Source organism: Delphinapterus leucas, chromosome X (genome assembly GCF_059928025.1).
Source record: "Delphinapterus leucas isolate spDelLeu-1000000601 "Yukka" chromosome X, BTC_Dleu_Yukka2, whole genome shotgun sequence".
Taxonomy (NCBI): domain Eukaryota; kingdom Metazoa; phylum Chordata; class Mammalia; order Artiodactyla; family Monodontidae; genus Delphinapterus; species Delphinapterus leucas.
Genome location: NC_143150.1, coordinates 17,762,996 through 17,783,939, shown reverse-complemented (window position 1 = coordinate 17,783,939; position 20,944 = coordinate 17,762,996). Strand labels below are relative to the sequence as shown.

At 39.0% G+C, this 20,944-nt stretch overlaps 1 protein-coding gene across 2 annotated transcripts in view; it reads right to left on the bottom strand.

Moving 5' to 3' along the window:
* GPC3 (glypican 3) overlaps positions 1 to 20,944 on the bottom strand; it is a 442,030-nt gene that overhangs the window by 288,885 nt on the left and 132,201 nt on the right. The window lies entirely within an intron of this gene.

Genomic DNA, 20,944 nt, shown 5'->3' with positions numbered 1-20,944 from the left:
GGTGGCACAGTGGTTAAGAACCCACCTGCCAATGCAGGAGACCCGGGTTTGATCGCTAGTCTGGGAAGATCCCACATGCCATGGACCAACTAAGCCCGTGCGCCACTACTATTGAACCTGCATTCTAGAGCCCACGAGTCACAACTACTGAGTCTGCGTGCCACAACTACTGAAGCCCACGTGCCTGAAGCCCATGCTCCGCAACAAGAGAAGCCACTGCAATGAGAAGCCCGCACACCGCAACAAAGAGTAGCCCCCACTCACCGCAACTGGAAAAAGCCCGTGTGCAGCAACAAAGACCCAATGCAGCCATAAATAAATAAATAAAATCGATTAAAAAAAAACCCCAAACAAACAAAAAACCTCACTAGGTGCATTCAATAGCAGAATGGAGATGACAAATAAAGATAGAACAATATAAGTTCTCCAATCACAGTAACAGAGAGGAAAAAGATTGAAAAAAGAAAATGAACAGAGGGTTATGGATCTGAGAGATAACAGCACAAAGTCTAATATTTGTACCATCAGAGTCCAAAAAGAAAAGGAAGATTATGGTACAGAAAAACATATTTAAAGAAATAGAGGCAGAAATTTCCCCAAATTTTGAAAAAGACATAAATCTACAGGTTGAAGGAGCTCAGAAAATTTCAGACTGGATAAAGCCAAAGAAATCTATAGCCAGACACATAATAATCAAAATGCTGATGACTAAAGAAAAAGAAAAAAATCTTGAAAGTGGCCAGAGAAAAATAACATATTGCTTACAATGCAATAACAGTTGGAATGACTGTGGATTTCTCATGTGAAACCACGGAGGTAAGTAAGAAAAAAGCAGCACATTTTTAAACAGCTGAAAAGAACTGAAGATGAAATAAAAACATTCTCAGGTGATGGAAAACTATGAGAATTCAAAGCCACTGAACTGCTATAAAGGAAATTCTTTGTAGAGAAGAGAAATGATACCAGAAGGAAAACTGGAAAATCAAAACTGAAGGAAGAGAAGCAGAAATAATGAATATCCAGATAAATAAAATAGACTATTTTTCTCCTCTTGAGTTCTTTAAAATATGCATCACAGTTAAAAGCAACCATTATAGCACTGTGTGTCAGGATTTTCAATATATTTGGATAAAACAATACAAGATAAAAGGGAGTAAAAAGGGGTCTATACAGTGGAAGATTTCTGCATTCAGCTTAGGGTGGTAAACTATGGATTGTAAAAAGACTGTGAAAAGTGAAGTGTGCATATTGTAATCCCTAGAGCAACCACTAAAAAAAACAAGCTAGACATATAGTAAAAAATAAAGTAAAATGGAATAATAAAAAATGTTCAAATAAGCCAAAGGAAAACAGAAAATGAATGAGAAACAGAAGGGAAAAAAACAGAAAACAATAAACTGATAGGCTTTAAATCCAAATATATCAATAATGACATTAAATGTAAATGGTATAACAACCAATTAAAAGATAGAGATTGTAAACTAAGCTGTCTACAAGAGATCCATTTCAGATATGATGATATAGCTACATTAAAAAGTAAAAGAATAGAGAGTAACGTTAGCAAAAATGGCACAGTAAGGACTTCTGAAAATTTGTTCCTCCATAAAATCAATAAAAAACTGGCAAAAATGTGAGAATCAAAATAATGGAAATTAACCAAAGGCTTGGAGCAATCCAAAGAGCATTTATTTTTCTTTTAATGGCTGTATCGTGGTGAGAACAATGAATTTTGAGAAATTTTTAATTGTCTAAAACTATCTCCTGTTCTCCAGCTTGGCAGTAGCCTTAAAAAGTAACAGCTTGAATTCCTAAAGGAGCAAAATGGAATTTAAGATCTCTCAAAGCCTCAGTCCTGAAGAATTGTCATGAACTGACCTGTCTGGAGATTCCCTGGAAGACCCAAATTAAAGGCTCTCTCTATCAGACCTGATTTGGAATACGCCTAGTACAAAAAGCATTTTCCCTGTGTGGGGTGGGACAGGGTGTTTTTCAAAGAAAATTACTGACAAGTATTTTAAGTTTGTGACTGCCTGAGGTTGTAGATAACAGCTACAGCAAAGAACAGACTATAGCTTAGCAGAAAAACCTGGCGAAGTCATATCCATAGGGGCTTTTAAACTATTGGACATATTCCTGGGAATACAGATGGTTATGCACATATGCTGGACTGTGGTTATGCTCAAGAAAGACCTCAGCAGGCACTAAGATCTCACCTACAGTTGACTTTGAGGTTCTGTGCAAGCAACAAGTGATGGCTCAGGCAGAATTGTCCACTGCTTGACCGAGTGCTGAAGGCATGGCCCAGCACACACAAAGAGCCACAGCAAAGACTGGAAATATTGGTTGTTCCAGGCATTTAAGGAAATCTCAGTCCAATCATTAGCTGAACACTAAGCTAACAAAACAGAAACTTCAGTGGCCACACACAGCAAAGAACACAGACTTAGGAAATTACTTCATAAAACTCTCTAAACAAACAAATACGAATAAAACAAGTAGCAAAACCAGCAAACATTGGGAAGGGGGTAGAATCTGATGTCCAGAGTTCCCACATTGTATTATTTAAAATGTTTGGTTTTTAACAAAAATAATAACAAGACATGAAAGGAAATAAGAAAATTGTGGCCCATACAGAAGGGAAAGAAAGCAATCAGTAGAAACACACTGAGGAAACATAGTCATTGGACTTACTGGACAAAGATTTTGAATCAGTTATTTTAAATACGTTCAAAGAGTTAAAAGAAACTGCATCTACAGAACAAAAAGAATGCATGAGAATTATTGTCTCAACCTAAAGAGAATATTAATAAAAAGAAAGTAGTTTTTAAAACTAAATAGAAACTCTGGAGTTAAAAAAATAAAATAATTAAATTGAAATATCACTAGAGTGGCTCAAGAGCAAACTTCAGCAGGCAAAAGAATGAGTGAACTTGAAGATACACCAATGGAGATTATTCATTTGGAGAACAGAAAGAAAAAAAGAATGAAAAAAGAAATGAACAGAGCCTCAGTGACTTGTGGGACACCATCAAATAAAACAACATACACACAATGGGTGTCACAGAAGGAAAGAAGAGAGAGAAAGGAGCAGAAAGAATATTGGAAGAAATACTGGCCAAAAATTTCCACAAATTGATGAAAAACATCAATCTACACATCCAAGGAACTCAACAAACTCTAATTAGAAAAACTCAAAGAGATCCACACGAAGATATATCATAATCAAACTTTCAAAAGATAAATACAAAGAGATAGCCTTGAAAGCAGCAAGAAAAGAAGTGACTACTGATGAAAGAAATTAAAGATGATACAGGGTTTCCCTGGTGGTGCAGTGGTTAAGAATCCACCTGCCAATGCAGGGGACATGGGTTCAAGACCTGGTCCAGGGAGATCCCACATGCCACGGAGCAACTAAGCCCATGTGCCACAACTACTGAGCCTGCGTTCCAGAGCCCATAAGCCACAATTCCTGAAGCCTGGGCACCTAGAGCCCATTCTCTGCAACAAGAAAAGCCACCGCAATGAGAAGCCCGTGCACCACAACGAAGAGTACCCCTGCTCACCACAACTAGAGAAAGCCCACACACAACAACAAAGACCCAATGCAGCCAAAAATAAATAAATAAAATAAATAAGTTTTAAAAATACCTTAAAAATAATAAAGATGATACAAACAGATGGAGAGATATACCATGTTCTTGGATTGGAAGAATCAACATTGTGAAAATGACTCTACTACCCAAAGCAATCAACAGATTCACTGCAATCCCTATCAAACTACCAATGGCATTCTTCACAGAACTAGAACAAAAAATTTCACAACTTGTATGGAAACACAAAAGACCCCGAATAGCCAAAGCAATCTTGAGAAAGAAAAATGGAGCTGGATAGCCAAAGCAATCTTGAGAAAGAAAAATGGAGCTGGAGGAATCAGGTTCCCAGACTTCAGACTATACTACAAAGCTACAGGAATCAAGACAGTAAGGTAATGGCACAAAAAAACAGAAATATAGATCAATGGAACAGGATAGAAAGCCCAGAGATAAATGCATGCACATATGGTCACCTTATCTTTCTTTTTCTTTATTTTTTTTGCGGTACGCGGGCCTCTCACTGTTGTGGCCTCTCCCGTTGTGGAGCACAGGCTCTGGACATGCAGGCTCAGTAGCCATGGCTCACGGGCCCAGCCGCTCCACAGCATGTGGGATCTTCCCAGACTGGGGCATGAACCCGTGTCCCCTGCATCGACAGGCGGACTCTCAACCACTGCGCCACCAGGGAAGCCCAGTCACCTTATATTTGATAAACAAGGTAGGAATATACAATGGAGAAAAGACAGCCCCTTCAATAGTGGTGCTGGGAAAAATGGACAGCTACATGTAAAAGAATGACATTAGAACACTCCCTAACACCATACACAAAAATAAACTCAAAATGGATTAAGGACCTAAATGTAAGGCCAGACACCATCAAACTCTTAAGAGGAAAACATAGGCAGAACACTCTATGACATCAATCACAGCAAGATCCTTTTTGACCCACCACCTAGAGAAATGGAAATAAAAACAAACATAAACAAATGGGACCTAATGAAACTTCAAAGCTTTTGCACAGCAAAGGAAACCATAAACAAGATGAAAAGACAACCCTCAGAATGGGAGAAAATATTTGCAAATGAAGCAACTGACAAAGGATCAATCTCCAAAATATACAAGCAGCTCATGCAACTCAATATCAGAAAAACAAACAACCCAATCCAAAAATGGGCAGAAGACCTAAATAGACATTTCTCCAAAGAAGATATACATATTTCCAACAAACACATGCAAGGATGCTCAACATCATTAATCATTAGAGAAATGCAAATCAAAACTACAATGAGGTATCACCTCACACCAGTCAGAATGGCTATCATCAAAAAGTCTACAAACAATGAATGCTGGAGAGGGTGTGGAGAAAAGGCAACCCTCTTGCACTGTTGGTGGGAATGAAAATGATACAGCCTTTATGGAGAACAGTATGGAGGTTCCTTAAAAAACTAAAAATAGGGCTTCCCTGGTGGCGCAGTGGTTGAGAGTCTGCCTGCCAATGCAGGGGACATGGGTTTGTGCCCCAGTCTGGGAAGATCCCACATGCCGCAGGGTGGCTGGGCCCGTGAGCCATGTCCACTGAGCTTGCACGTACGGAGCCTGTGCTCTGCAATGGGAGAGGCCACAACAGTGAGAGGCCCAAATATCACAGAAAAAAAAAAAAACTAAAAATAGAACTACCATATGACCCAGCAATCCCACTACTGGGCATATACCCTGAGAAAACCATAATTCAAAAAGAGTCATGGACCACAATGTTCATCGCAGCTCTATTTACAATACCCAGGACATGGAAGCAACCTAAGTGTCCAACGACAGATGAATGGATAAAGAAGATGTGGCACATATATACAATGGAATATTACTCAGCCATAAAAGGAAATGAAATTTAGTTATTTGTAGCGAGGTGGATGGACCTGGAGTCTGTCATACAGAGTGAAGTAAGTCAGAAAGAGAAAAACAAATACCATATGCTAACACATATATATGGAATCTAAAAAAAGAAAAAAAATTGTCCTGAAGAACCTAGCGGCAGGACAGGAATAAAGACGCAGACATAGAGAATGGACGTGAGGACACGGGGAAGGGGAAGGGTAAGCTGGGACGAAGTGAGAGAGTGGCATGGACATATACACACTACCAAATGTAAAACAGATAGCTAGTAGGAAGCAGCCACATAGCACAGGGAGATCAGCTCAGTGCTTTGTGTCCACCTAGAGGGGTGGGATAGGGAGGGTGGGAGGGAGACGCAAGAGGGAGGAGATACAGGGATATATGTATAGGTATAGCTGATTCACTTTGTTATACAGCAGAAATTAACACAAAATTGTAAAGCAATTATACTCCAATAAAGATATTAAAAAAAAAAGAAAGAAAAGAAGTGACTCATTTACAAGGAATCATCGACAAATTGGCAGCTGATTTCTAATCAGAAACCATGGAGGCTAGAAGGCAGTGGATTAACATATTCAACGTGCTGAAAGAAAGAAAACTAAAACACCAAGAATTCTATATCCAGCAAAACTATCTTTCAAATAAAGGAGAAATTGGGAGTAACTGTTTAATGGCTACAGGGTTTTCTTTTGGGGTGTGAAAATGTTTTGAAAGTAGATAGAGACAGTGGTTGTACAACATTGTTAATGTACTAATTGTCACTGAATTGTTCACTTTAAAATGGTTAATTTTATGGTATGTGAATTTCACCTCAATTTTAAAAATGAAGGATAAATTTAAAACATTCCTAGAAAAACAAAAACCAAAAGAATTTGTCACTAACAGACCTGCACTACAAGAAATACTAATCCTTCAAGCTAAAATGAAAGGACACAGACAGTGACTTTGATCTACATGAAGAAACAAAGAACACCAGTAAAGGTAACTCCATAGGTAAATATAAAAGACAGTATAAATGTATTTTTGTTTATAATTCTTTTTTCCTCCTACTTGATTTAAAAAACAATGACATAAAGCAAACATTATAAATCTGTGTTTATGGAAACACAATGTATAAATATATAATTTATGAAAATAATAGCATAAAGAAGAGGGAGGAACAGACCAAAGTTTTTGTATATTATTTTAAGTTGGTATTAACTGAACTAGGTTGTCAAATTAAGAAGTTAACTCTGTGATAACCTATATGAGAAAAGAATCTGAAAAAAATGAATGTGTGTATATGTATAACTGAATCACTTTACTGTACACTTGAAACTAAAACAACATTGTAAATCAACTATATTGCAATAAAATTTTTTAAAATAAAATTTAATAAAAGGGCTTTTGCTTGGATACTAAAAAAAAAAGAAATATCTAGAATAGGCAAATCTATAGAGACAGAAAGTAGATTAGTAGTTGCCTAGGACTAGAGGGAATGGCAGCATTGGAGGTCATGGCTAGGAGGTGCAGGATTTCTTTTGGGGTAATGAAAACACTCTAAAATTGACTGTTATTATGGATGCACAACTGTGAATATATGAAAAGGCACTGAATTGTACACTTTAAATGGGTGAATTGTGTAGTATGTAAATTATATCTCAATAAAGCTGTTAAGAAAAAAGCAAAAAAAAAGGAGTTAATAGGACAAGAACTAAGAGAATAACTACAAATATGTAGCAAAAGAAGTGACAAGGGAATTAAAATGGCATAGTAAAAATATATATATTTAAAACAAAAGAAGTCAGAAATGGAAGAATAGTGGGACAAGAAAAGATGTAAAATATAGAAAACAAATAGTAAAATGACAGATGTAAATCCTACCTTATTAGTAATCACATTAAATGGAAATTTATTACACTCTCTAATTAAAAGGCAGAGATTAGCAGGATATAAAAACATAATCTAACTATATGTTGTCTACAAGAGACACCCTTTAGATTAAAAAACACAAATGTTTTCAAAGTAAACAGATGGAAAAAGATATAGGTATACCATGAAAACAGTAATCAAAAGAGAGCTGGAGTGGCTATACTAATATTAGTATTATACTAATAACAATATCAAAAAATTGTTACTAGACACAAAGGACATTGTATAAAGGTAAAGGGTTAATCCATCAGGAAGATGTAACAATTCTAAACATATCTGAATCTAAGAACTCCAAAATACATGGAGCAAAAGCTGACAGAATAAAAGAAAGAAATAGACAATTCAACAATAATAGTCGAAGACTTCAATACCCCACTTTCAACACTGTATAGCACAACTAGACAGAAGATCAGCAGAGAAACAGAAGACACAAACAGTTATAAACCAAGCAGACCTAACAAACATTTATACAATGCTTCCTCCAAAAACAGCAGAATGCACATTCTTCTCAAGTGTCCATGGAACATTCTTCAGGATAGACCACAAATCTAAAACAATTTTAAATAATTTTAAAAGATTGAAATGATACAAAGGATGTTCTGACCATAATGGAATGAAATTAGAAATCATAACAAAAGGAAATTTGAGAAATTCACATGTATGTGGAGATTAAAAGCAAAACTATAGAAAATAAATTACCATGCGAACACTAATCAAGTGTTAGTACCTATATTAAAATATAGCAGTGCCTATATTAAAATCAGAAAATGTAGACTATAGAGCAAAAAGAATTATCAGGGAAGTATCACATTACATAATGACAAAAGCGTCAATCCACCAAGAAAGCATACCAACTATAAATATGCATGCACCTAACAAAAGGGCTTCAAAATACATGGAGACTCAATATAGCAAAGATGTCAATTCTCCCCAAATTGATCTATGTGTGTAACATGATTGCAACCAAAATCCCTGCAAGATTTTCTCTGTACATACAGACAAGCTGACCCTAAAATTCCTATGGAAATCAAAAAGATCCAGAATAACCAAAACAATTTTGAAACAGAAAAATAAAATTAAAGAAATCACAGCACACAATTTTAAGCCTTACTATAGAGCTCCAATACTACAGACAGCAGACAGTATAGTATTGATATAGATCTATGGAATAGAACTGAGGAAATGGGTCCACACATACATGACCAATTGAGCTTTCACAAAGGTTCAAAGGCAATTCAATGGAGTAAAAACAGTCTTTTCCACAATGGTTGGAATAATTAGACACCTGTATGGAAAAATAATGAACCTCTCCTTAAAATCATGTCTAATGCAGAGATTAACTCAAAATTGTAAAACTATAAAATTTTTAGAAGGGAACATGGGAGAAATTTTTTTGACCTGGGGCTGGGCAAAGAGTCCTTTTACATGACACCAAAAGCACAATCTATTACAAAAAAAAAATGATCACTTGGAGTGATTCATCACAAGTAAAACTTTTGCTTTGAGAAAGAGACTTTTAAAGAAAACAAAAAGACAAGCTACAGATTAGAAGAAAATATTTGCAAATCATATATTCCACAATGGACTTATATTTACAATATATAAAGAGCTCTTGCATAATAGATCTCCAAGGGCATTATCCTGAGAGAAAAAAAATCCCAAAAGGTTACTGTCCAATGCCATTTATATGATGTTCTTGAGGTGACAGAATTAAAGTGATAGAAAACAGATCAGTGGTTACTACATAAGTTAGAGTTGAGGAAAGAGTGTGACTATCAAAGGGTAACACAAGGGAGTTCACTTGTGGTGATGGAACAGTCTGGTACCCTGATTTTCATGATGTGTATTCAAATCTACACATGTAATAAACTTCAGAGAACAATACATGAAAAAGTACATGTAAAAATTAGTGAAATCGTAATAAAGTCTATACCTGAGTTAACAGTATTACGCCAGGGTCAATTTTCTGGTTTTGACAATGTACTATGGTTATGTAAAATATCATCATGGGGGCAATCTAGGTGAAGGGTACATAGGAATTCTCTGTACTATTTTCATAATTTCTTGTAATTTGTAAACTATTTCAAAATTAAAAATTGTATTAAAAGAACTCAACAATATGTAAACAGACAATCCAATTTAAAAATGGGCAAAAGACTTGAACAGACACTTTGCCAAAGAGGATACATATATGGCCAGTAAACACATAAAAAGATGCTCAACATCATTAGCTACTGTGGGAATGTAAATTAAAGTCATTGTTGAGATACCATTACACACCTATTAAAATGGCTAAAGTAAATATTGCTGACAATACCAAGTGCTGACCAGGATCTGAAGTGACAGCAACCCTCATCCATTGCTGGTGGGAATGCAAAATGGTACAGCTGCTCTGGAAAACCATTTGGCAGCTTCTGATAAAGCTAAGTATACACTTATCATATGACCTAGAAATGCTACATCTAGGCATTTATCCCAGAGAAATGAAAACTTATGGAACTTACGTTAACACAAAAACCTATACTCAATTGTGTATAGCATCCTTATTTGTAACTTCCCCAAAATGGAAACAACCCAAATGTCCTTCAACTTGAGAATGTAAGAACAAATTGTAGTACATTCAAACCATGGAATACTACTCGGCAATAGAAAGGAACACTCTATTCATACATGCAACGACTTGGATAAATCTCAAAGGCGTTATGCTGAGTGAGAGAAGTCAGTCTCAAAAGGCTGCAACATTGTAAGATGCCATTTATGTGACATTCTGTAAAAGGCAAAACCATAGTGATAGAGAACAGATCAGCGTTGCCATGAGTTACGACTGGGATGCTACAAAGGAGTAGCAAGAGGAAGTTTTTTGAAGTGATTTCTGTTCTGTATCCTCATTTCGGTGGTGGTCACATGAATTTATAGATGTGTTAATAATCAAAAACCTGTACACCAAAAGAGTCTGTATGCTAACTAACTGTATGCTAATTTTAATAAAATTAACCTAATTATGCCAGTAATACTATCATTTCACAATCTAGAGATTTAAAACTAAGAGCACGTGTGCACATAGTGCTTACAAAGTACAGGCATTTTTCTAAGTATTTTACAAATATTAACCCATTTAATTTTCACAATAACCCTATGAGGTAAGTACTAGAATTCTCGCCATTGTACACACTGGGAAAGTGATACACATTGAGGTTAAACAATTTGTCTGAGATGACAGAGCTAGGAAGTGGTGGGGCTGAGATTGAAGCCACGCTTCAGTCTAAGCCCAGAGTCTCTGCTGTTAACTGTGAAGCTTTACCGTGTTCTATGCTATATGCTATGAGCTCTTTAGAAGATATTCTCTCCTCATTAATAAGCCTATTTGAGGTACTTATTAACTGATACATTTTTAAGACAGCCCTTAAGATTTAAATTCAAATAACCAACTAGTCAGAAAGAGACAAAAAGAGGAAGCAAAAGAGCTATCTGTCATAATTTACACTTCACTTTCCCACTTACTATACTGATTAACACAGGTGGCTGGTTTCTTGCCATGAATTTTTTTGATCTCCTTGCATAAATGCATGCAATACCTGCTATTTAAATATAGACAAAAATGAACCTTTCTCGGGGCTTCCCTGGTGGCGCAGTGGTTGAGAGTCCGCCTGCCGATGCAGGGGACGCGGGTTCGTGCCCCGGTCCGGGAAGATCCCACATGCCGCGGAGCGGCTGGGCCCGTGAGCCATGGCCGCTGAGCCTGCGCGTCCGGAGCCTGTGCTCCGCAACGGGACGAGGCCACAACGGTGAGAGGCCTGCGTACTGCAAAAAAAAAAACAAAAACAACAACAACAACAAAAAACCCTTCTCATTCGCAAAATTGCTGAAGGAAGTTTGGGTTTCTTACAGTAGCTGGAGAAGCGGAGAAGGGAGAGTTTTTGAACTTCTTTGCTGGTATTAAAATTAATTTCTAAAGGCATGTAGGACAATGTTACTAAAAAGATTATTAGTTTATGCATTCTTGATTTGTGTTTGTTCCTACCACATTGCCTTTGCCTCCATTCAGAATAGTTGATGAAAACTCACACACGCCAAAGTGCTGAGCAAAGACAAAAAACAAGTAATACAAAATCTCTCCTTGGGGAAAAGAAAGAATAGATGTTAGAGAGGACCATGCTTAGTTATTGTTCTTGAAATAAATTTGACCAGAAAAATTAATTGGGTGGTGCTGTTTAAATCATACTGTCTCTTCAAGGTCTGATTTTACTTCGAGGGGAAAACAAAGCCAGATATGTTGTTTTGGGAAGGAAATGGATCCTGTGGGTTTTTATAGTTAGGATGCCTTTGGATCGTTTCCTTCTTTTATGTGTTCAAAATAAGTCCTAAATGAAGGGATAATTTCATGAAGTAGACAGGGAATGAGCCTGATTAGAGGTTAGGAAATGTATAAGAGCAAGAATGTATATAAGTTCATCGTTAAACAACCCCGGACACATTCAGTGACTATTCTTAAATCCACATTAACATACCACAGACAGCTGTACTTTCTAAGGTCCACCATTTGAGAATTAAACTGCCTGTTTATATTTCAAATGCTTGACTCTGCCAGTGACTGGAAAGTGTGAGGGCAGAAGTGCACCAGGGGCCAGGAAGGAGGAGGGAGGTTCTGATGAAAACTGGGAGGAGAGTGTGATACATTTGCTATTCATTCAACTAACAGGCACTGAGCACCTGCTAAGTGCTGGGCAATGCCCCAAGGGCAGGACAGAAGTTGAAGGAATATGCAGTGAACACATACTGAAGGGCTTTGTATTCTATGCCAAGGAGTTTTACATTTTATGTCTTTTGTTTAAACACAAATAATCCATGTTTACTGTACAATATTTTAAGAATACAGAAAACAAAATGTTAAAAAAAAACCCTGTAATTCCACCACCCAAAGCTGCACGCTCTCTCTCTGTGTCTATGTCTGTCTTTCCCTCTTTCTAGATAGATAGATATGTCTCTCTTTACATCTGTTGAGAGAAATATGTGTACACTCTTCCTCTCTCTCTCTCTCTCTCTCTCTCACATACACACACACAGAGGGTTCTTCTCACTTAAAAAATATAGAATGACTATTCATATCATTAAATCTTCTTCAACAACATTTTTTAATAGCTGCATAGGATTCTATCATATTGATATTTCATAATTTAACCAGTCCTTTATTGCTTGTTGTTTCCTATTTTTGCAATTATAGTAGCGGTTATTTTTGAAATGCAATCATATTTGCATTCCGTGACAGCTGTTGTCCAGAAACATGGCAGTTTCAGGCTGCCCCAGGGTAGAACTGCTAAATAGAAAAGGAAGAGTAGAAGATCATTGAATGATAAATAAGGAGAGAAGTTGGGCATTTTGTGGAAAAAAAAAAAAAAGGATTCATGTAAGGCGGTTCCTACTAGAGAGAGAATAGTAAGAGGGAGGAAAGGCTCTGTCCATGCTGTGGGCGGGCCCTGGTTAAGTTATTCACTCAAAAAAACTTTATTGAATGCCTACGGAGAACATATGAATCAACTCAGACTCTGGATCCTAGAATAACCTAACCAAGGTTTCCAATATGATTTCCTATGCAAGCTATCATCAGTCAATGGTTCACTTGAGGCATCTGACCCTTGACAAAGAACTGACTGGCCATGGTAGCTAGATGATCACCTACATTTCCCAAGTTCTATTTCCATATTAAGTTAAATCATCAGAAAGCCAAGTACCTGGACCATATTATCTCAGCCTCCAAAGAAATGTCTAAACTGAATTACGATTTAATATTACATTCTCACCCTTTATGTACAAGGTCGATACAGGAATTATCCATTTCAACAGGGTTGTTGTTCCTTCGCAAAACTGTAGTTGAAGATTCTGATATAATCTATTATCTCTCACAGAAGGGTCCATATAATAAATTTCATGATAAAAGTTGTCTGGGTAAAAGAAGTATACATATTTTTTTCTACAGTAACAATAAAAACTATACAAGCCAATGTATCTTCCTGTTTACTTTTTGCTGCTAGGAAACAGACTGTTGGATTGGTCTGTCCAAATACTTCATGGCATCCACCCTTTCTGGTTCCTTTAGTTTGTCTCCTTCGTTTTTATGTTTTAAAGGTCCTATGTTTATACTGTTTAATTTTGCACCACTACCTCAGATCCTTTTGAAGGTATATGGAATGAAAAGAATCTTAAATAAATCTGTCACTGAAAGCTTTTAACAACTGGGCCACATGTTACTAAAACCTGGCTCAATGGTTATCAATATCTGATGGGGGCTGTGAGACTTGATATTTGTTAGGTGATAGTTTTTTTTTCTTTGTTTTTTTTTTTTTTTTTTTTGCGTTACGCGGGCCTCTCACTATTGTGGCCTCTCCCGTTGCGGAGCACAGGCTCCGGACGCGCAGGCTCAGCGGCCATGGCTCACGGGACCAGCCGCTCCGCGGCATGTGGGATCTTCCCGGACCGGGGCACGAACCCTCATCCCCTGCATCGGCAGGCGGACTCTCAACCACTGCGCCACCAGGGAAGCCCCTAGGTGATAGTTTTGATCGTGGTGTAATTAGTCTCCATGTGATTAATGTCTTGAAATGTGCCATTCTAATTCGTTTTCATAACATATAAATGTACACATGCAAGTGCTAATGATGTAGCATCTCAAGATGACTAAACCTCTAGAGAAATCTATAACTCCCATCTTTAATGAATATAACACTGAGCTGTTCCTTTTCTGTGCAGAAAGCAGTAAAGAATGGAACGAAGCCAACTCAAAATTGTATGAATGTGCTCTTCTCTCTTCTCTACCTCTGATCTGAAGAGAAATGACTTACAGTGAAACCTACTTAAAACCCTTCAATGGCTCTCCACTTAAAAAGAGTTTTTATCTTTGGGATAAAGTCCAACGGCTATGGTAAGATGTTCATGCTAGCTTAAGTAAAAAAGGCAAATTACAGAACAATATGATCTCAATTTTATCACACATACACAAATAAAACAGACCAAAAATGGGCACTGAAATTGACAATAGGGTTAAAAATTATTCTTTTTTTAAATCAATATATTCTTATTTTTCTAAAATAAGCATGTGGGGGGCTTCCCTGGTGGCGCAGTGGTTGAGAGTCCGCCTGCCGATGCAGGGGACACGGGTTCGTGCCCCGGTCCGGGAGGATCCCATGTGCCGCGGAGCGGCTGCGCCCATGAGCCATGGCTGCTGGGCCTGCGCGTCCGGAGCCTGTGCTCCGCAACGGGGGAGGCCACGGCAGTGAGAGGCTCGCATACCGCATACCGCAAAAAAACAAAACAACAAAAAAAGAATCCGCCTGCCAATGCAGGGGACACGGGTTCGAGCCCTGGTCTGGGAAGATCCCACATGACACGGAGCAACTAAGCCTGTGCGCCACGACTACCGAGACTGCACTTTAGAGCTCGCGAGCCACAACTACTGAAGCCCGTGTGCCACAACTACTGAAGCCCGTGCGCCTAGAGCCCGTGCTCCGCAACAATAGAAGCCACTGCAATGAGAAGCCCGCACACCACGACGAAGAGTAGCCCCTGAGTAGCACCACAACTACAGAGTAGCACCACAACTACAGAAAGCCCATGTGCAGCAACGAAGACCCAACACAGTCAAAAATAAATAAATAAAATAAATAAATTTATTAAAAAAATAATAATAAAATAAAATAATGTGTTAGTTCTGTCATCAGGAAAAGAGAATCATTCTTCTGAACGGTTCAAATATTCACATATTCCAGAAATTAGAGACCCCACTGGAGGCATGATGGAGCTGGTAGAATACTATAAGCCTCTCCCTTTAGATTGAGTGCACCTGGGCTGTGAGAAGACACATGATATCCACAAAGTGTCACAGCCAATGAATGGCAGAACTTAGAACAGATCCAAGGCTCCATCCAGTACAGTGCTCTGATGCCCCAGCTACCTGTCTGAGCTCTGGCAAGACACTAAGGACTTAGCCTTTAGGGGCCAGGCTAAGCTACAGGACTCGAAGATTTCTTCCAACTTTAAGAGTCTATGAAATACAGTCTGGCAATACAGCCTTCTCTCGGGTTGGAAGCCCTAGAGTGAGACAAAAGAGAAACAAATAAAAAGTATTTTTAAGGCAAAACAATTTTCAAAGACAGAATCATTTTTGGACCTCTGGAAGGGACACAGTCCTAGAATTCAATACTTTTTTTTGTTAATTTCAGATTGTACATCTTGCTTGCTTAAAAATAACATTTCTACCTAAATGAAGAAAATATGGCAGATAAAGAGAGATCTTTTGGCTGGCCTCCTGACCCCTTGGTCCAGAGCTTATTAACGGATATGTTGGGAGATTGATTTTTATTCAGGGACTAGGAGTTGGCTTGAGCTTTCAAATTCCACCTCTTTCCTTCCAATAGAATGGTCTTTCCTTTTAAAAGCTTCGAGCCTCTGAGCTGAGGCTACACAAAGCCTCAGTCAGATCAGTTTATTGTTTTTTTTAAGTGAGGGAATGGTGATAAATCAAAGGTAACTTTTGGACCATCGGCTCCCAATCCCTAGTCACAAGACAAATGATGGTGACCAAGAGACATCCTCCCTAAACTCCTGGCTGAACATGGAGTCAAGTATGCAGTACAGACTTTTTGTTTTGGGGAGATAGCACAGCTTCAGGACCATACTCTTGCAGACAATAGAAATAGTAATAATGGTGACGACTGTAGTGCTTTGTCCTCTCAGCAGCAACTCCCAAAGATGGGCCAGGCCAACAGTTCTTTAGAGGACCTCTTGGCCTTGGTCTGTGTTGGGAGATAATTCTCCATGGAACTCCTGTGTTTCTGCATATCTTGTGAACAGAAGCACTGAGTGCCTTTGTTCTGGAATATCTTTTCGAGGATGTTTGTGTAGCAAACAGCCTCGGAAGACAGAGATAAGTGTCTAACTCTGAAGGAAAGAGCAGGTTTGCTTAGAAGATACAGCTGAGTGTGGTCGAGTATAATGAAGATAATGTCTCTCCCTGGAGCAAAGGGCTGCTGTACTTACTGTCCATTATAAAAGATTTGAGCTCCCTAAATTCAGGGTTCCTCTCCTGTAATTCAACCCACTGAGCATGCAGCTATCACCTGGCTGTCTTCACATCATCTTGGGGGTACTGGGACTCAGAGGGCCAGGGTAAAAATGCTGACACCCTGGCTACTGCCGTGAGGAATGAACTGTTCTTCGTCTCTGATCCAGGAGTCTTGCGCCTCCTGCCAGCAAGTCAAGTAAAAATTCGACCCATCACAGTTCTTAACAATCTGCACTCCCTGTGACTGGACTCCTATAAAATCCATGGAAGCAATTAGGAAGAAAGTACAGAACCTGCAGCCTAAAGGTTAAAGGACTGCTCGTGGCTCAAGATAGTCATCGTGACATAACAACTGCGGGTGTTTTTGACAATTAACTACTTTAGTTGCAACTGGGGCCACAGGGTCACAAAACCTCATCAGTGCTTGATTTGGGGCCACAGTGATAAAAGAACAGGTTTAGACCTAACCCAGCATGTCTTCAAGGGCAGGTTTAGACAGAAGCTGAATTGCCTTATGAAGTACCTCCTTGGAAGAATCAAAAGGTCCAGTCACTGATCAGTTCTGTACCTGGGAGAGTTTTGGTTTAACTCTCAGCCTGAACACCAACAAGTCTTTTTTGACACTGTTCAATTTACATAGTATCAATGTTTAAAAAATAAAATATTCAGAATAACTAATTCATTGCAGAGGGTTTCTGGAGGGTTTTTTTTTTCCAGCTCATTACAAACCATACAATATGCCAATGTATTCTTTTAGTGCAATTATGCAGAAGAAATACAATGCATGACTGGACCCCTTCATTCAGCAGTGGCCATGTTCCAAAAACTAACTGAGAAAGATGTTACTTCCACTCCAAAAAACAAACGGTAATTCTTAAATGCCTACAGAAAGCCGAACGGCTTTTTAGAATTACTGGATTATTGCTTTACTATTTTAAAAATTCAGTAATTACATCTTAGCTGGGGGGTTACAGTATTCAGAATATAGCACAGTAATAGCCCACTTCTTTCCGTCCTAAAAAATAACCCCACTTTTCATTTATGAGCATTGTTATCTGTGTAACTAAAATGACTCATAATTTGTTTTTTCCTGAAATGATAGGTTATACTCAGAAATCCTCATCTCTATTTTTAAAAAGGAAGGGAGATGGGAGGGATGTTCCCATCTTCACCTCCATGTCTAGCAAATAAGCCAAGGTTCCCCACCGTCTTTGCCTCAAAGGGTCCCCAAAGTACTTGTCGAAGCAGATGTTATGTGAGACTCACACTGAGTACTTGAGTCTTTCTGCTCCCTGAACACGTTAACTTGACACTTGGAAATATTGTATTTGAAAGTTATTGTCACACATAAGTTTCTTAAATATTTCTGATAGAAAAGAGAACCACATGGTATCAATGAAAACAATAGTTTAATTAAATTTTATGTACAGAAAAAGCTTTCATTTTCCCACCCCTTATACTCCTGGTTGTTGTGCAAATTTATTCTTCAAATGGGAATTCAGACGTTTGCTGTATCTGTCAAAGCCACAACTATTTTTGCTCCTGGCCTAACTGAAGCACTAAAGTTAAAGCAGTGCAAAGGGCATAACTCTGTGGAGTCTGCTCCCCAACTCCACCCACCTTCTGCAAAGAAAGCAGTAGAAGCCTTTTTACCAGGTCCTCTCTAAGTCCCTTAGTGGGAGGTGGCAGAAGCAGCTCCAGTGGGATGACGGGGAAAGATTATTGATCCAGGGCTAAGGGAGCTGACTTCAGCGGGCAGCTATCTGATTCACACATACATTGGCCAAAGACCAGCTTTGAAGGACAAAGTTCCAGCAGGGGAAACAGGTAAGGATAGCGTAGTACTAACTCGGAATAGCTTTATTTCTCAGAGCTGAGTTTCTTCGGATGAAAATCCCCCACCCTCATCCCATGCCCATATACAAACACATCACCATCAGTACCAGGACCATCTGCCTTTCCTTTCTGGAGATTGTGCTGGGAGGTCCTTACTGGGAAAACAAACAAGAGGAAGCTGGATTTGCAGAACCTGGTATTTGAGTCGTACCTCGCCTAGCCCCGAAGCATTTTTGGCTCCCCCTTGTGGGGAGAAGCTGTATTAAAGCGCACCTTGTGTGAGGACCCAGGAGTTAACCTTTATCAGGAGAGTCAAAATCCTGGGAGAATATACTTATTTTCATTAAGTTAAAGGAATCAAGAGGGTGCTTGGGTGAAGGCAAATGAGTCATCAAAATCTTTGGGGTGATTCTCAATCTCACAACTAATATTGGTCCTTTGTTCCCCAATTTTAAAAATATACATCATTTGAGATATCTCAGAACACAAAGCAGTCATGCGTATCTACTGGCTAATGATGATTAGAAATGTGGCTACAAACACTAAAATAGAGAGAAAACAATGAACTACATTTTACTTGACCTAGACCCTAGTCCCAGCTCTGTCCTAAGCTAACTGGATGAAGTTTGACAAGCCACTTAGCTGCTTTAGATCCTTTTTTTCCATAAATGATGATAACAGCTTTCATAGATACTTCACTGAACTGTTGAGAGTTTCAAGTTAGAGAGGATACCAAAGTATTAAAAAAAGCTATAGTGTCTTGTATCGAGCATATGTATATTGATAGACAACATATATGACCTAGAGTTCCCTCTAACTTAATGAGTCTAGGCAAAATTATCTTCTCTATGAAGGCATACAGCTAGCAACCATTAAGGTGAGGCTGAGGGGTGGGGGAGGGGCCACAGAGAGGTCCTGAGTAAGACAGTCTTCAATCCCAACTTGAACCGATCTCTCTTTCACTGCGTGATGGGAGCTTCAGTGTCCTCATTTCTAAAATGGAGTTAAAGATAGTAGCATCTTTTCCATCGAGCTGCTGTGTTAAATGAGATAATGCAGATAGACCACTTAGCACAGTATTGTCGTCATCGTTGCCGTCACCACTCTTTCCTTCTCCTTTGACAGAGGTTTCAGTCTAAGCGTATCAGAACCAGTGCATTATATGGAGAGTATATAGGTCAAAAGAGAAAGCTGGAATTCTGCTGAGGTTGGAGAAAGGAATCGTTGCAAAGGGCCACATTGTGAAGTACCCAATAAAGGAATTTTTTTCTTTTTTGGCTGCGTCGGGTCTTCGTTGCTGCATGCAGGCTTTCTCTAGTTGCGGCGAGGGGTGGCTACTCTTCATTGCGGTGCACGGGCTTCTCATTGTGGAGGCTTCTCTTGCTGCAGAGCACGGGCTCTAGGTGCACGGGCTTCAGTAGTTGCAGCGCATGGGCTCAGTAGTTGTGGCGCATGGGCTCTAGGGTGCACGGGCTTCAGTAGTTGTGGCTCGCAGGCTCTAGAGTGCAGGCTCAGTAGTTGTGGCGCATGGGCTTAGTTGCTCTGCGGCATGTGGGATCTTCCCAGACCAGGGATCGAACCCATGTCCCCTGCATTGGCAGGTGGATTCTTAACCACTGCACCACCAGGGAAGTCCAGGAATTTTTTAAAAGGCAAAGCTTTGTTCCCATCCTGATGATGCCTGTGATTGTGGGCCCCTTTTGTTAGAACTGGACATTGAGATGTCAGGGAATACTTGACAATGACTCTCAGACATCTCTTTTGGTTCATAAATAAGCGCTTGAAACATCCCTTAAATATTATAACTATATATATATCCCATTTTATCCTAATGCACCTATACTTTAAAAATTTTATCAATTTATTTTTACCAGTGTGGCATTCCACTACCCTTAAAAGCATAAAGATACCTATAGATAGAGATTTCATAATGCATATATTCATTCAGCAAACACTCCAATGTTTACTTCATGCCAGACATCAGGTTAGGCATGGGGTTAAAAAGGCAATGAGAAGCTGGCTCTACTCTCAAGGAGTTCACAGTCCAGTGATGAGTCATCCAGAAAGGGGGTTCAGGAAGGGCAAAGGTGGCCGGTTATGTTTTAAACATGTTCAGTTTGCAAGGCCTTTAGATAGCTGTTTGTAATGACAGACGTCTAGGCTGAAACTACGTACGTGAGTCCTCGGCAGTAAGCACCTGTGAAGTCACCCAGGTACACTGTATACAATGAGAGCAGAAAAGCAAAGATGAGCCCCTTGAGGAAACATGCTGAAAGGGTAAACTGATGAAAGGAATCCATGAAAGAAAGAGATAGACAAAATAGAGGCAAAGAGTAAAGAAAACAATCAGGAGAGAATGCCAGTCCAGAAATTATATAAGGAGCTTCTATATAGAAATCAATAAGATAGAAAAGCAGTAAGTGCTATTACTGTCATGATTATTCCTGTTTTCAATACTCGGAGGGTTTTTCCTCATTCTCATGGATGATGCAGTAGCCAGCCTCCAAGGTGGCCCTCAATGATGCATATCTCCTGGTATCTGTGCCCTGGTACAGTCTCCTTCCAAAATGAATCAGACCCGGCCCTGCCTGACCAAGAGAATACAGCAGAGGTGATAATGTATGACTTCCAAGTCTAGATCAAAACAGGCACTGTGGAT